At 40.5% G+C, this 18,113-nt stretch overlaps 1 protein-coding gene across 4 annotated transcripts in view; it reads right to left on the bottom strand.

Moving 5' to 3' along the window:
• kif6 (kinesin family member 6) overlaps window positions 1-18,113 on the bottom strand; it is a 570,521-nt gene that overhangs the window by 516,656 nt on the left and 35,752 nt on the right. Inside the window, exon 1 of one of the 4 annotated variants that reach the window (XM_087983396.1) lies at window positions 8,690-8,744. The exons of the other annotated variants lie outside the window; for them this stretch is intronic. The gene's annotated coding sequence lies outside the window, so the exon portion shown is untranslated. Of the gene's footprint in view, window positions 1-8,689; window positions 8,745-18,113 lie in introns of those variants that run through there. 4 annotated transcript variants of the gene reach the window in all.

Raw genomic sequence — 18,113 nt, forward strand, 5'->3', positions numbered from 1 at the left:
TGGGAGGGGAGGGCTATTTGCTGTTTTACCAGGGGTGTCTCTGTAATATGCATTGTTTGATTATTTGGTTGATCGGACTGTTTTATATGTGCTCGTGTCTACTGTTTCCATTTTGGTAAGTTAAGGTGGGATTTGGGGTTCGTTCGTATTTCCCTGTGAATCAGTTGTAGGGTGGGGTGTGGGTTTGACTTTGCCACACCAATGACCCCAGCTTGCTTCCAATTTGTGCTCCATACAAAAGACTGCCAATTTCAACCTCCTCACTAGTTACCTGATGAAGGAGAAGTATTCTGAAAGCTAGTACTTTCAAATAAACCTGTTGGACTATAACCTGGAAGTTGTGAGATTTTTAACTTTATCCACCCCAGTCCAACATTAGCACCTCCAGAACATATAAATAAATGTGTAATTTATTTCACGTATTGAGCTCTTTTCTGATGGTGGTGGGTTTGCAGGTAAATAATTCTAGTTATGCTAAGAGAATCAAATTTCCCAATTTAAAACATGCAGTACCAGTATGGCAGCAAAGCCCTAAGCTTCAACTCTCTCAATGCAATTCTCTGACATTGCCTAGAATTACATTAAACTCTCATTCTCCCTACCCTCACTGATCCAACAATTCATTCCATACTTGAAGTTTGGGAATAATGTTCTTCTGATAATTGTCTTAACTTAGTGTTTTTAAGTTAAGTTTCTACTGCTAATTCAAAAACACACAACTTTTCTATCATTTCAAAATGGTTTTCTGCTAAATTTCAGTTGCTGCATAATACATCACATAGAATGGAAGGTAATTGCTTGCTATTCCAGAGCACTTCCCCAAGAGTTATACTTAGCAAAAGGTTAAAAAACTTGTTGACAAAATGAAAAAAATGGCATTATACGTAAGGTAACCAAATATTGTCTTCAATTGATATCCTTCTCAATATTCTGAGAAGAGACTCTTAGCTTGCAATAGAAAATTCAAAGATGTTTTTATAATAGCTGAAACTTACTTTAAGATTAGTATTTGGGCACACCCAAATTGTGACACCATTTTTTCCACAGATTATTATGCATATAAGTATGCTGCTTTTAAATAAAAACCTTGTTCTCCTATTCGAATTACTATGTAAAAGTAACTCAAATGTACACACCAGAAAGTGCATCTGACATTAATGAATTCAGACAGCAACTCACTGTTCTGGCATTTATTCATTTAAAACAAAATCTAATTTCATTGTGGCGGTCAAGATAACCTCAGACTTCAAATATCTTTCATTTAGACATTATGCAATCCTTTTAGTTGTCTATAGCCTATAGTTGTTTTGTTATAGTTGCTTTGTATGTGGAAGTATGCATATACATCTGCCTTCCATTCATCATCTACTTCATTATTTTTCAGTCCAATTGTGATTTACTAAACAAGCACATGAAAATGAAAATTATTCAAGACAAATGTTTCCGTTTGCCACAACATGAGGTATTTTAAACAGAAAATCAAAAACAAGATGGACCGAATCAGCACTTTAGGCCCTTGTAATACACACTGATCATTATGAAAACAACAAACAATAAAACAAACATTTAAGCAGCGACTTTCCAAACCTTAGAACATTCCAAAGCACTTTATAGCCAACAGAGTACTTTTGAACTGAGTTCCCTATAGTGCATAAAATGCAGGAGCCAATTGGAAAACATCAAATTCCTCCTTGCAGCATTGTGGCTCAGTGATTAGCACTGCTGCCTCACTGCACCAGGAACCCAGGTCCAATTCCACCCTCGCGCAACTGCCCGAGTAGCTTTTGAACATTATCCCTGTGAACATGTGGGTTTCTTCTGGGTGCTCCAGTTTCCTCCCACAGTTCCAATATATGCAGGTGAGGAGGATTGGCCATGCTAAATTGTCAAGGGATGTGCAGGCTAGATGGATGAGCCATGGGAAATAGAGGTTAGGGGAGTGGGTCTGGGTGGGATGCTCCTTAGAGGGCCAGTGTAAACGCTAAGGCTGAATAGCCTCCTTCCACACTGGAGGGATTGTATTTTACAGGCTACAAGTATAATTTCATTTAACAATCTCAGAATGGACTAAAAAAAAACACACAAAAATTACAAATGTGGCCTTCGTAAAGCAGCTGCACATTAGGAGCTCCAATATATTACATAATGAGACTGGAAGGTCAGAATTTGAATTTTGCTGAAAATTCAACCTGTAGCTACCTTGCTGCCAAATCTATATTTTATTCCCCCAATAGGGCTTTGCCCACATGCTCTATTCCAAGTTTGAAATGGAACATCATTGAAAAATATTCTTATAGCATGTACCTGCTATCAGATGTAAAGCCAAGTGAGAAGATACAATTATTTAACACAGATCAAAACACCTATGTAAGCAAGAATTAGAGATCTGCAGTCAGACGAGTTTACTTGAACATCTACAGTTGATCATTACCACCTGGCCAAAACATTATTTTTAACAATTTATGAACAACCACAAACTTCTAGCACCCCACAGCTCAACAATGCACAATGGGTAATTTTTAAACCATAAATTAGCACTGACCACAGGCAGAAAAAATAAGCACCGAATTTAAGTCTGAAGAGAACCTCATTTACAAAACTGATAAAAGTAACACATCTAAAACCCAATTTTCACAACAGGGTGCAAGTGGGGATTGGTGGGAGACACAACAACTCATAGGCCCTGCCAGCATAAGAACTGCGTCGTTTTTAACCACAGGGAATAAGTGACAAATTCATGTACTGACTCCTGCTGAAACCCAGTAGAATTGTTGCACTGGAAAAAAGTACAGGAAACTAGAATTTGCAAAAGATTTGGATGTTATTTTGCACCAAGATGGAGAAGTGTTATGACCTGATGGGGGGGACTGATGAAGGGCTTATGCCAGAAACATCGACTCTCCTGCTCCTCGGATGCTGCGTGACCTGCTGTGCTTTTCCAGCACCACACTTTTCAACTCTGATCTCCAGAATCTGCAGTCCTTACTTTCTCCTGATGGGAGGACTGCATTGGTAATTAAGCCACACACAAGCCACCACAAGTGTATGAATGACCAGTTAAACTGCCAAGATGGTTAATGGCCTTGACTTTCACTGCTATTAAAGACCAAAACCCTCTAACTAGATTGACAATAAACAAAGAAATGTTTCTTTATTATAAATTTCATTTAACCAGTGCAAAAAAAGGTACTTTTAATTATTCGTGCAAATTTAAACTACATCTCTTTTAAATTCAAGCATGCATACATTCATCCGCAAATAGGACAGGTAAGACAAATAGCTTTGCAGAAATATCATGGTTGGAAAACATGGGCAAAAAGTGACAAATTATATTAGTCAAGAGCCCAAACCACAGGATTGGAGTCAGTGGACTCTCTCTCCCAGTTCTTGGGTCTTGGCAGTATCACGTTGTTGTCATTCACAGTTAGGAGATCTTCGATTTGGTAGCCAACCAGTTGGACGAGGTCTTCGCCAGAGTTAAAAGATCTTACTTTCACAGCATTTTAGGATTAGGTAAGACAGACTTGTCTTTCCTCGCAGGCTTTTTTGGAGGTCGAATTCAATAGCCGCTTCTCAGATCTACGACAATAGCAGCTGAAAAACCCATAGGCAGCTGTCAAGCAGCTTTTCAACCAAATGGCATCTGGTGTCAGCTTGTGTCACAACAGTTTCAAATCCAGATTAAAAATCCAAATTGTAAATCAGAAATAAAAATAGAAATTGGGCTCAGCAGATATGGCAGCATCTGTGAAGAGAAATCAGTTAATGTTTCGGGTCCAGTCCTGTTCTGAGGAAGGGTCACCGGACCCAATATGTTAACTCTGATTTCTCTTCAAGATGCTACTAGACCTGCTGAGCTTTCCCAGCAATTTATGTTTTCGCATCAAATCCCAGCTTCTCCAAAACTACACAACCTTGTATAACAAATTACTGATCACTACACAGATCCATTTTTGACCTTCAAGTTTGAAAAAAAAGCACAACTTGTATGTTTTCTCAAAGACAGCAGCAACCAAGCATTCATTTTTCTGTTTTATATTACAAAAATTATATGTAGTCGCCACCCTTGGAGATGAAATGCTGTAAACATGACATATGTACAATGAAAACACAAGAAAATTACATTTATTCACCTTCACTCAATTCGTTATTCAATGTTTATACAGTTTTTGTCATCTTGTCAATTTCCAAGCTTGTCCAGCATCATTTCATTTTGATAATGTACATGCAACTACATTATCTTTTCCAATGATACAAACAATCCTTTTATTAGAAGGGTGAATTAGGCGCACTGAAATGATCACACAGAGTTTTAACGTTCTCCTCAAAGACCAAAAGATTATAATCAATGCATACTAAAGTTTTTACGGTAATAATACACATAAGTGGCAAAATGTTTAAGAACCAGTACCAATTCCAGGGTTTTTTTTTACCACTATGGCATCAACCTAGTGGCACTACCACTAGACTGTTAACCCAGAGACCCAGGTAATGTTATGGGGAATCCTGCCATGGCAAAGGTGGAATTTGAATTCAACATAAATCTGGAATTAAGAGTGCAATGATAATCACACCGTTGCTGATTGTCAGAAAACCCATCTGGTTCCTAATATCCTTTTAGGGAAAGAAACTGCCATCCTTACCTGGTTTGGCCTATGTGCAACTCCAAACCAACAGCAATATGGTTGACTATTAACTGCCCACTGGGCACTTAGGGGTTGGCAAAAAACACTGGCCTCAACCCATGAATTAATGAAAGTAACTGACTTAAATCTTTTAGAGAAGTAGCCCATCAGCTGCCTCTTCTCCCGATTCACGACCTTGCAATAAAGCTGCATCCACCCCATGTCATTAGCAGCAACTGCTGTTTAAGAAGGTTCCAAAAAGTCAAGAAAGCCAACAACACTCATTAGGATTGCCTTCAGCTTCTCAAAAGCGCTTGGAACTCTTTTCACCATAGTACCTTTGCCTAATTTCACAATATCTCTCTTAGCAGTGCAGCTATAGTGCACTGCTAAACACGAATTTCTAATAAGACCCAAATATCCCCAGAAATCGCATGATTTCCCAATTTAGTTTTATGAACAGAGAATTCTATCAGAGTCTTCAGTTTCACTGGTCACCATTCTCTGGTTTCCTTTTGACTATTTGATGAGGACATGACATTGTGGGTACACTGATTATCAGTTGTTATGGACCAGGCCAGACCCTGTCAAAACATTTCAAGAAAGTACACCGGACCCTAACTTTGCTAGTTGTCTTAAGCAGGTGCAATGTGCATATTCCAGGAGTGATGCAGCTGGCCTAACCACTTAGTTTCAAACAAAACAGAATTTATTTGCAAGATTATGGAATGAAACACAAACAAAAGATAACAAGAATACAGATAACTTAACCTATCCAAAAACCCAACATATTATCCCAACTTAATGCTGTTCCAAACTCCTGCAAAAATCCCCATAAACACCCCTTGGCAAAAAAGGTAAAATCAAACACAGGGTCTTACAGGAGAGAGAGATGGCAGAGGGACTCAGCATGAAACCCCTTCTTCCATGTTGCGGTTTCTTGGATCAGCAGCCTCAAACTGACTGACTGCTTTCAGTGAACAGCCAGACTGCTAAAACTAAACAAATCAGAGAAAAAAAACTGATCTGAGAGAAATGGCCATTCCCTTTCATTGTACAAGTGTGTTTTAAAAAAAAAACTTGAAAGCCTTTTGGCTGAGGCAGTCTCTGTAAGCTATAATCAAAATGGCCCTAAAACTCTTCAAACCTGCACTTTTCAGCACCTGTGTCTTTATAACCTGTCTGAAAAAAGCCAAGGATGGCATTACCTCGTTAAAGGAGCAGCATTATCACACAGTCTTTCAATGGTTGAAGAGTTGTCCATTTACTGTTACAAAGCACTTTTCCATTTTCCTTTCAACAAGGAAATTTCACCAAGAACAATTTACAGGAAATGAAGAGAGAGAACGGTTACCAGGAGATATTTTGTTACTTCTGTGGGGTGGGGCATTTAGGTGCTTTTTCTTGGCAGGCTGAGTACTTCTGCTGCAATGTCCACACCAAAAAGCTGCAGGAATTGCCCGGGATCTTGTCAAGTGGTTGTTACCATGCTGAACCCTTCTAAGCCCAAATCAACTGAAAAACCAATCAAAAGGATGACCCCCAGGGGAAAAAAAAACATCCTGAACACTTATACATGGTGCCAATATGTCTAATATTCTCCCTCACTACTTGAATAAGACCACACTGAATAAAACTCAATAGATTCCAGTAATTAACTACCAACTACAACATTATGCACCACAATTTCCTTGTTTTAAAGCAGCACCTTTTTCCATTTTTAGTGGACAATATCCTGGCTGGGCTGAAACGTGGTAGGTGATGTTCAGGCAAATGTTAGGCATTGACCAACTAATGACCATTCCTTGATATTCAATGTCATTACTACCACTGAATCTCCCACAACAGCAGGTCAGAGGGCAAGAATACCACAGCAAGTAACTAATCAAATGATTCCCCAAAATCTGACTAACATCTAAATGACACAAATCAGAAATATTATGGAATAATTTACACATGCCTAGATGAGCTTCAACAACACACAAGAATCTTGACACCATCCAGGACAAAGAAGCCCAACTGATTGGCACAAACATTCAGTTACTCCACTACCAATGCTCAGTTGCTACACCACATGCAAACCTGCCCACTTGGAAATCTCTCTGCTCCTTCTCTGTCATTGTGTCAAAACCCTGGAATTCCCTCCCCAACAGCTTTGTGGGTCGACCTATAACAATTGGATTATCGCAGTTTAAGAAGGAAGCTCACCACTACCTTCTTAAGGGCAATTACGGTTGGCCAATAAATGTTGGTCCAGCCAGAGATACACACATCCCATAAAGTTCAAAAAATACACCAGGTAGCTACAGATAAGATGTTGGGAAGTCCAGACCAGGGGGACTCAATTCGAAAATATAAGGGAGGTGCTATTTGGACAGATGAGAATGAAATTTCTCACTTACAGCTGTGAACCTTTGGTATTTTCTATCCTAGAGGGCTGTGGAACTTCTCACTTTGAGTATATTTAAGGTAGAGATTAACCAATGGCGGAAAGATTATGGGATAGAGAGAATTAGCATTATTGAAATATTAGATCATAGAACTATCATGATATTAAATGGAGGTACAAACTTGACAGGCTAATGACTTACTGCTGTAAAATGTGAATCCACATAATGCACAGCTTAGTGTTGTACACTCTGGAGAGTATCTACAGAACTGGAATTTCCAAGTAATCTTATTAGACCTTCCCATTGTCTCTCTTCAAAATATGAGTACATGTCTAACTTTCCCAGTATTTCAGTATTGATCGATCGATCAAGCTGTAGGATGTTCACTTTGTGAACACTCTCTCCTGCTACCTCACTCTTACTACCGGTCAACCTCCACTATTCTTACCACCTAATATACTTGCTCTTTCTCATCATCCTCGACAACGATATCGCTTTAACATGCCGGTGTGACATAACTGATTCTTCTTCGTGCCAACCAAATATTTACCAGATTAGTGACTTCACTAACCCTCTTAATTACCTTGTATGGACCACGCAGAAGTAAACCTTGTAAAGTAAGTAGTAAACGCAGTGCATGTCCTTTTGTTTTGACAACCTTTCCATAATATAATTTAATGGACCTCTTGTCTCACAACCATAGAGCAAATTGAATGGTCCAGATTTAGTAGATTCAATCAAAGAAAACTCTGGTAGCAAACAACAAAAAGTCGAATCCATTAACCGAATCCTGTGAATATTTGTGACATTTTCATTAATCATTGTCTTAAGAATCAGATCGCATTTTTCTTAAGCTCCATTTGTTTTTGGATGATAAATGGTGGGCTTCAACAGCTTTATATCTTTTTAAGTACTTCAAAATATTTGCAAAGCTAGCATCTTATCCAAGTGTATGTAATTAGATTCCCTACAGTGTGGAAACAGGCCCTTCGGCCCAACCAGTCCACACCGACCCTCCAAAGAGTAACCCATCCAGACCCATTTCCCTCTGACTAATGCACCTATCGCTATGGGCAATTTAGCATGGCCAATTCACCTGATATGCATATCTTTGGACTGTGGGAGGAAACTGGAGCACCCGGAGGAAACCCACGCAGACACGGGGAGAATGTGCAAACTCCACACAGACAGACAGTCTCCCAAGGCTGGAATCGAACCTGGGACCCTGATGCTGTGAGGCAGTAGTGCTAACCATTGAGCCACCGTACCGCCCATGTCTAATAGTAGTGCTCAAATAAAAATGGGAGTTAATATATCCACCTGCAATAGCGCTCAAGGAAATAGCTTCTGAAAATTGGGTCAACATATCCATGACTGTAAGAACATAGTGGCCCATTTTCATTAATAGTCCTACAGAGTCTACTAACATTCTACTAAATGGCTCTTCAGAAACTGGTATACGTATTAAAGATGTGAAGGGAACTTCAGAAAAAACAGGCCTTCAAAGGAGGGAAAGAAGCAAACAGAAGAGACTGATCTGTGAATTCCTGAGCCTACACAGGTTGAGGGGCTGTTATCTCTTGGTCAACAGCAAAACATTCCCAGAGTATGTCCCAAACTGCACAAATTGTGTTTTTAGTTTGGAAGAATACACAAAGACAGGGGTTAAAGTACCTGTTCCAATTTCACTGGATTGAGATAGTGAGACTGAATATTCTCATCTGGACCAGCCTGGGTGCCAGCATTAGCAAGCTCAGAAGGTCACTCTTGTACTGTAGGCAAAGGAAGCAAACCTCTCAGTCAGACTGCTACAGAACAAACTAAAGGAATTAGGACAACAAACGGACACTCTTATCACGAATAGTGGAATTTAAACACGGTTGAAAGGTATCAGAACAACAGAACCTCAATCTGTAAAACTAAGGATCATGAAATCCACTGTTTAACCACTAACGTTATCGAGTCATACAGTATGGAAACAGATATTTTGAACCAAATCATTCATGCCAAACAAGTTTCCAAAACTAAACAAATCAGTCTCATTTGCCTGTGTTTGGCCCACACCCCTCTAAATCTTTCCTACTCATGCACCTGTTCAAATGTTTTTTAAATGTTTGAACAGTACCTGCATCTACCATATCCTTTTCGCAGTTCATTCTATATATGCTCCACCCTCTGTGTAAAAAGGTTGACCCTCTTTCCCCTCTGCTCTTAAACCTATGTCTTCTACTTTTGAACTCCCTCACCCCCAGGAAAGGACATTAGTATTTGCCTTATCTATCCCTCACATGATTTTATAAACCTAAGGTCACCCTTTAACTTCCTATGATGCAGGGAAAAAGGTCCCAGCCTATTCATCATCTCCCTATAACACAAACCTTCCAGCCCCGGTTACATCTTTGGAAATCTTTTCTGAATCCTTTCCAATTTAAAAATATCTTTAGCAAGGCAATCAGAATTCTGCGCAGTAGAACACTGCACTTCTCCAAAGTAGTCTCATCAATGTCCTGTACAACAGCAACTTGACATCTGAACTCCTAGACTCAATGGTCTGAACACAGAAGGCAAGCATGCCAAATGCCTTCTTCACTACCCTGTCTACCTGTGATGCAACTTTCAAATAACCCCTAGGTCTCGCTGTTCAACAACACTCCTCTACCATTAACTGTGCAAGTCCTGTCATAGTTTGTCTTACCAAAATGCAACACCTTGCATTTATCTAAATTAAATGCTACCTGCCACTTCTCAGCCCAATTCATCAAACTTCCTTAGTAATCTTAGATAATCTTCTTCACTGTCCACTGTGTCATCAATTTTGGTGTCATCCACAAACTTACTAACCATTTTTCCTAAATTCTCATCTTATATAAATGACAAACAACAGTGGACCCAGCACCGGTCTCTACTGCACACTGCTGGTCACAGGCCTCCAGTCCAAAACACAACCCTCCACCACCACCCTCTGACTCCTATTGTCAAGCTAATTTTGTATCCAATTGGCAAGCTCTCCTTGAATCCCACATTATCTATCTTTACTGACTAGTCTACCCAGTGAAATCCATGCAGACTGCCCTTATCTATCTACCTTGGTCACATCCTCGAAAAACTCAATCAAGTTTGTGAGACACAAATTTCCCATGCACAAAGATATGCTTACTATCCCCAGTCAGTCCTTGCTTCTCCAAATGCATGTAAATCCTATCTCTCGGAATCCCTTCCAACAACTTACCCACCACAGATGTCAGACACACCAGTCTATAGTTCCCTGGCTTCTCCTTATAGCCTTTCTTAAATAAAGAGTGTGGATTAGCCACACTCCAGTCCTCTGTCACTTCACTCATGGTTGTAGATGATACAAGTATGTCTGCTAGGGGCCCTGCAAGTTCTTCCCTAGCTCTAGCTTCCCACAACATCCTGGGATACACTTGATCAGGTCCCAGAGATTTATCCACCTTTGTTTTTTAACCTCCATTGCAACAACCACAATATTTAACTTTACGGACAATTCAGAGACAGATCCACGTTGCATTTTTCTTTTTTTTTAAAAACTATCCTCTAATTTATAATCTATGCACTTATGTGTTGCATCATATGGGAAGGGAGATCACCTGGAATGCGTTCTTGTAAATGTTACATCTCTTTCTCAGTTGGATATAATGCAATTACAGATGAAGATATAACTTGCATTCCTGCCAAATTATTATCCAGTAGTCAACTCCATCCACAGATAATTTCTGAACAACTCCTACTACTACTATTGTGGACATCAAATCTCATTCTAGGTATACTTTGTACAACAGAATAGATGCACATTGCATTTATGTCAATGATTAAAACTACCGCTTATAATGCACTCTCAGGAGGGATAATGATGACCTCCACTAGCAAGATATTTTCTGTATTCCCTAGTAGTTGAGGTTTTAGCTGGAAAACTTGAATAAAAACAGTCCTTTATATTCCTCATCCATTTTCAATCTCTAATTGTAACTAATCTCTAACTCCACAGTCTGATCATGGTATTTTTGTCATGAGTTCCTTTTTCAGACTCAATCTTACAAACTTCAATAAGTCCCATAGGTTTTAATCAGAGCGCTAAAAGTTGAGAGGTGTTATATTTACAGTTGAAATACTTGGGCCTACGACTCTCACTTTCACACTCAGCATCTCCCTTTCCAGTTTTAAAAAGAATTCCTGGGGCATTTCCAAATGATCTCTCATGTTCTAACCTTCCAAGTTTAAAGTGGGGGGGGGGGTCAGAAAAAATGTTCTCGGTTTTATGGATCACCTCATAATTGTCAACATTCCTGATAACCATCTCGTAACTTTTAAATTTGAGGAAAACAATTTCTTTGCGACCTTTAATACATGGAATTTACTCTTCAGGCCCATATCCACCAGTCAAAATTGCTTTGTTTTACTTTCTCAGATTCAATGTAGGTTTGTCCAGACTGCCTCCTTAAGTTTCAAATCACACAACACCAGGTTATAGTCCAACAGGTTTAATTGGAAGCACACTAGCTTTCGGAGCGACGCTCCTTCATCAGGTGATTGTGACAATTACCTGATGAAGGAGCGTCGATCCGAAAGCTAGTGTGCTTCCAATTAAACCTGTTGGACTATAACCTGGTGTTGTGTGATTTTTAACTTTGTACACCCCAGTCCAACACCGGCATCCCCGAATCATCCTTAAGTTTCATTTTTCATCTATCTTCAGTTTCTGGATATTACCACAATCTGATCCATGGTGTTTTGCTCATTAGTTAACTTCTCGGGCTCCTTCTCACAAACATCAGTAAGTCTCACAGGCTTCATTCAGACTGCTAGAAGTTGTGCAAGTAGGTGCCCCACTTACAATTGAAACACTTAGGCCTGTACGTTTCAGAAACGAACTTGTGTGCATCCTTTCCTGCAATGTCATAGTCCACTCAAAACCTGCACCGAGAGTGGTGCAATAATCTTATGCGCTCTATCCATCAACCCGCTCTGCCTGGGAATTAACCAGTTTCCTTCAGCCATTTTGTACTTTTTCCTACCTTTACAGACATGAATGAATGGCCCCACGTCCTTATTCACATGTTTGGCATAGCCCGTACAAATTTAAACATTTCCTCTTTTGTTTTGAAAAAGGTGCAGCTTTCTGAGCTAGTATTTTTTTTTTCTTTCTTTCTCTTGCTTCTCATCTCTTTTCCTTTTTAATTCAAGCTCCAGGTTCTTAAATTCTCATTCTATTTCTTTTGTCTGAAATGCTTGTTCTTTTTCCCCTCAAGCTGAAGTTTTTAAGTCCCATTAATCTTCCATTTTCAGCATCATCACTTCTTTCTCATGCTCACTCTGCTTTAGCTGCTCTCACTAACTTGAATGACTAACCACTCAGCATACCTAGGCCCAATTCCAAGTATGGTGCCATAACTGTCTCTACTTTTCTAATTTTTGCAGGAAGTCCACCTTTAATTCCTTTGCCAATATTAATGTCTTAGCCTTAATTAAGCCCAGTATAGAAGTCAGGGATAACGCATCCATCTGCAGAATGGCTTCAGCCACTTACAATGCTCTCTCATTTTGCAGTATCAGAAATCTATTATCTGTCCTTTTCTCCTTTACCAATTATTCTTACTCCAGGGCCCTGAACTTATGTCACAACCCTGTTAGGACTGCACTGTTAATCAAGGCGGACTAGACTGCACAAATGTATAAGTGACCAATTGAATCACCAACATAATTAACGGGCCTGACCCCCAGTTGATAATGGTTGCTCCCAGATTTACTGGCTCGTTCTCAGGACCAATGCCACAACAAAAATAAAGGACTGTGATGCTGGAAATCCGAAACAAAAACAAAAATTGTTGGAAAAACTCCAAGTCTGGCAGCATCTGTGGAGAGAAATGCTTCAGGCCCACTAACCCTTCTTCAGACGTGCCACAACATGTTCACAGTGCTTACCATGACATGTTCAGGATGCTCTGGAATCAACCATACATCAGATTAAGCCAGACTTTGGTTTGTGTAAAGTGACAGGATTAATTACCTGAGTTTACCTCTAGGTAGCAGCAACCACAGTATGAATAAATTTGAAATCTGAAAGTGAGAAAAGTATGTCTAAGACGAGTATTTGAAACTTTAAAATGGGGAACCAGGTGGGCATGAAAGCTGAGCTAGCTGAAGTGCACTGGAATACAAGACTAGGAAATAAATAAACAGAGAAGCAATTCAAAGTTTGTGCGAAGATTTGTAGCTCGGGTGCTCGTTGTTGTGGTTCTGTTCGCCGAGCTGGAAGTTTTTGTTGCAAACGTTTCGTCCCCTGGCTAGGCGACATCATCAGTGCTTGGGAGCCTCCTGTGAAGCGCTTCTTTGATGTTTCCTCCGGTGTTTATAGTGGTCTGTCCCTGCCGCTTCCGGTTGTCAGTTTCAGCTGTCCGCTGTAGTGGTTGGTATATTGGGTCCAGGTCAATGTGTTTGTTGATGGAGTTTGTGGATGAATGCCATGCCTCTAGGAATTCCCTGGCTGTTCTCTGTCTGGCTTGCCCTATGATAGTAGTGTTGTCCCAGTCGAATTCATGTTGCATGTTGCTGGTCGTGTCGTTTCGTGGCTAGTTGATGTTCATGTATGCGGATTGTTAGCTGTCTTCCTGTTTGTCCTATATAGTGTTTAGTGCAGTCCTTGCATGGTATTTTGTACACTACATTCGTCTTGCTCATGTTGGGTATCGGGTCCTTCGTTCTGGTGAGTTGTTGTCTGAGCGTGGCTGTTGGTTTGTGTGCCGTTATGAGTCCTAGGGGTCGCAGAAGTCTGGCTGTCAGTTCCGAGATGCTCCTGATGTATGGTAGTGTGGCTAGTCCTTTTGGTTGTGGTATGTCCTCGTTCCGTGGTCTTTCTCTTAGGCATCTGCTGATGAAGTTGCGCGGGTATCCGTTTTTGGCAAATACCTTGTATAGGTGTTCCTCTTCTTCTTTTTGCAGCCCTGGTGTACTGCAGTGTGTTGTGGCCCTTTTGAATAGTGTCCTGATGCAGCTTCGTTTGTGTGTGTTGGGGTGGTTACTTTCATAGTTTAGGACTTGGTCTGTGCGTGTGGCTTTCCTGTATACTCTTGTAGTGAATTCTCCGTCTGGTGTTCTCTGTACCATCACGTCTAGGAATGGGAGTTGGCTATCCTTTTCTTCTTCTCTCGTGAATCGGATTCCTGTGAGTGTGGCGTTGATGATCCGGTGCATTTTTTCTATTTCCGTGTTTTTAATGATTACAAACGTGTCATCGACATATCTGACCCAGAGTTTGGGTTGAATTTGTGGTAGGACTGTTTGTTCTAACCTTTGCATAACTGCCTCTGCTATGAGTCCCGAGATTGGTGATCCCATGGGTGTTCCGTTGATTTGTTCGTATATCTGGTTGTTGAATGTGAAGTGTATTGTGAGGCACAAGTCCAGTAGTTTAAGTATGCCGTCTTTGTTGATAGGTTCAGCGTCCTGTTTTCTCTTCTGTATGTCCAGTAGCCACGAAACGACACGACCATTCCTAGAGGCATGGCATTCATCCACAAACTCCATCAACAAACACATTGACCTGGACCCAATATACCAACCACTACAGCGGACAGCTGAAACTGACAACCGGAAGCGGCAGGGACAGACCACTATAAACACCGGAGGAAACATCAAAGAAGCGCTTTGCAGGAGGCTCCCAAGCACTGATGATGTCGCCTAGCCAGGGGACGAAACGTTTGCAACAAAAAATTCCAGCTCGGCGAAGAGAAGCAATGGCATACATTTAAAGGGGATATTTCAGAATACTCAAGAGTAAGTACATTCCTACACAAGAGAAAATTTTGAAGGTAGGGCTCACCATCTATGGTTAACAAAATAATTATGGAAAGCATCAAACCTAAGGAAAAGGCATACAAAATCTCAAGGAATGAGTGACAAGTAGATGCTTGGGCAGAATATAAAGAATGGCAAAAAATGACTAAAAGATTAATCAAGAAAAAGAAATTAGAGTACGAGAGGAAGCGAGTTAGAAATAAAAATACAGACAGCAAGTGTTTCTACATTTTATTTAAAAAAGACGAAGGACAGGAAGTGTTGGTCCTCAGAAAAGTAAGAATAGCAAGTTAATAGTAGATAATCAGGAAAAGGAAGATAAAGTAAACAAATATCTCATTTCTATCTTCATTATAGGGGATATTAAAAATATTCCTGTATTAGCTGTAAACTAGGAGATAGAAGATGGGAAGTTTATTAAATTACAATCACTGGCAAAATGGCGTTGAGCCAACTGGGGAAACTGTGCACTGACAAGTCCTTGGGTCCTGATGGACGTCATTCTTAAAAGACATGGTTAATAAGGTAGATGCACTCGTATTAATTTTCCAAAATTCTTCAGATATAGAAAAGTAACAAATATAACCCTGCCAAGAACAAAGAGGCAGAAAAAAGGAAACTACAACACCAGTTCGTCTGATGTCTGTCATGGGGAAGATATTAAAGGTAACAACTGTATACTTCAAAAAAACTCAAATTAACCAGGAATGATGACCAATTTTGTTAAAGGAAAATCAAGTTTAATGAATAGATTGGAACTCTTTATAAGGTGTAACGCACACTGGGGATAAAGGGATGCCTGAAGACATAATGTACACAGATTTTGAGAAGGTAAGTGACATGGTGATAAAATTTATGCACAAAGTAGTTCTTAATGTCGGAGGTAAAATGTTAGCATGATTGACGGGCTGGCAGAAACAGAATAAACATGAATGAGTTTTGTTTCTGATTGACAGGATGCAATGACTGGAGTCTCGCAGCAGTTTGTGCTGTGTCCTAATTTGTTACAATATATATCATGACTTAGATGAGGGGAACAAAGGCATGGCAGCTAAGGGTGTAGATTTGCTTGCTGAGCTGTAGGTTTGATATCCAGACGTTTCATTACCTGGCTAGGTATCATCATCAGTGGCGACCTCCAAGTGAAGCAAAGCTGTTGTCTCCTGCTTTTTATTTATATCTTTCTCCTGGATGGGGTTCCTGGGTTTGTGGTGATGTCATTTCCTGTTCATTTTCTGAGGAGTTGATAGATGGTATCTAGATCTATGTGCTTGTTTACGGTGTTGTGGTTGGAGTGCCAAGCCTCTAGGAATTCTCTGGCATGTCTTTGCTTAGCCTGTCCCAGGATAGATGTGTTGTCCCAGTCGAAATGGTGTTTTTTTTTCATCTGTGTGTAGGGCTACGAGGGAGAGAAGATCGTGTCTTTTTGTGGCTAGCTGGTGTTCATGTATCCTGGAGGTCACCACTGATGATGTTACCTAGCCAGTAATGAAACGTCTGGATATCAAACCTACAGCTCAGTGAGCAAACTTACACCCTAAACCTCAACCTGAGCTACAAACCTTCACAAACCTTGCGTATGGCAGCTAAATTTGAGGATGATACAAAGATAGCTAAAAGATAGCTAAAGGTATGTGGTATGAAGGAGTTAGAGAGAATCAGCAATGAACAAACTGAATGGCAAAGGCTATAAGACATATGAGCAGAAATTAGGCCATTCAGCCCATCAAATCTACTCCACCATTCAATCATGGCTGATACGTTTTTCAACCCCATTCTCCCACTTTCTTCCCATAACCCCCAAGTCCCTTGATCCTCGATAACCTATCTACCTCAGTCTTAAATATACTCAATGACCCAGCCTCCACAGCCTTTTGTGGCTATGAATTCCATAGATTCACCATTCTCTGGTTGAAGACATTTCTCCTCATCTCTGTTGTAAACGCAATTCCCTTACTCTGAGGCTATGCCTTCGCGTACTTGTCTCTCCTACCAATGGAAACATATTCCTCACATCTACTCTGTCCAGGCCATTCAGTATGTTTCAATTAGATCCCCTCTCATCCTTCTAAACGCCATTGAGTCTAAACCCAGAGTCCTCAAACGTTCCTCATACATTAAGCTTTTCATTCCTGGGACCATTCTTGTGAACCTCCTCTGAACACGCCCCAGGGCCAGTACATCCTTCGTGAGATATGAGGCCCAAAACTGCACACAATGCTCCAACTATGGCCTGACCAGAGCCTTTAGAGCTTCAGAAGTATATCCTTGCTATTAAATTCAAACTCTCAAAATAAATGCCATCATTGCATTTGCCTTCCCAACTACTGACTCAGTCTGCAAGTTTACCTTGAGAGAATCCGGATGAAAACTCCCAAGTCTCTTTACACTTGAGACTTCTGAATTTTTTCCCCATGTAGGAAATAGTCCATGCCTCTATTTTCCCTACCAAAGTGCATGACCTCACACTTTCCCATGTTGTACTCTATCTGCCACTTCTTTGCCCACTTCCCCAAACTGTCCAAATCCTTCTGCAGCCTCCCCACCTTCTCAATGCTACCTGTCCCTCTACCTATCTTTGTATCATCTGCAAACTTAGCCAGAACGCCCTCAGTTCCTTCATCTAGATCATTAATGTACACAGTGAAACTTTGTGGTGCCAACACTGAGCCTTGCGGAACACCACTTGTCACTAGCTGCCATCCTGAGAAGGACCCTTTTATCCCCACTCTCTGCTTTCTGCCAGCCAGCCAAGCTTTCATGCATGCCAGCACGTTGACTCTGACACCATAGGCCTTGGCCTTACTCAGTAGTCTCCTGTTCGGCACCTTGTCAAAGGCCTTCTTGAAGTCCAGTTAGAGAACATCCATTGGCTCTCCTTAGTCTAACCTACTCATTACTTCCTCAAAGAATTCTTGCAGATTTGTCAGGCATGAACTCCCCTTGATGAAACCATGCTGACTTTGCCCTATTGTAGCATACACTTCCAATATTCATAAATCTTATCCTTCACAATAGATGCCAGGATCTTACCCATCACAGAGTTTAGACTAATCGGTCTGTAATATTCCGTCTTTTGCCTTATTCCTTTTTTAAACAAGGGTCTCATGTTAGCAATTTTACAGTCCTCTCAGACCATCCCTGAAAGATCACCACTAACATGATCTCCACTATCTCTTAAGCTAGCTCCCTTAGAACTCTGGGGTGTAGTCCATCTGTTCCAGGTTATTTATCCACCTTTTGGTCATTCAGTGTTTTCTAGCATCTTCTTCTTGGTGATAGCCAC

The sequence above is a fragment of the Chiloscyllium plagiosum genome, unplaced genomic scaffold, assembly GCF_037043375.1.
Source record: "Chiloscyllium plagiosum isolate Xiang-an unplaced genomic scaffold, Cpla_swu_hap1 HiC_scaffold_3, whole genome shotgun sequence".
In the NCBI taxonomy this organism is placed as follows: domain Eukaryota; kingdom Metazoa; phylum Chordata; class Chondrichthyes; order Orectolobiformes; family Hemiscylliidae; genus Chiloscyllium; species Chiloscyllium plagiosum.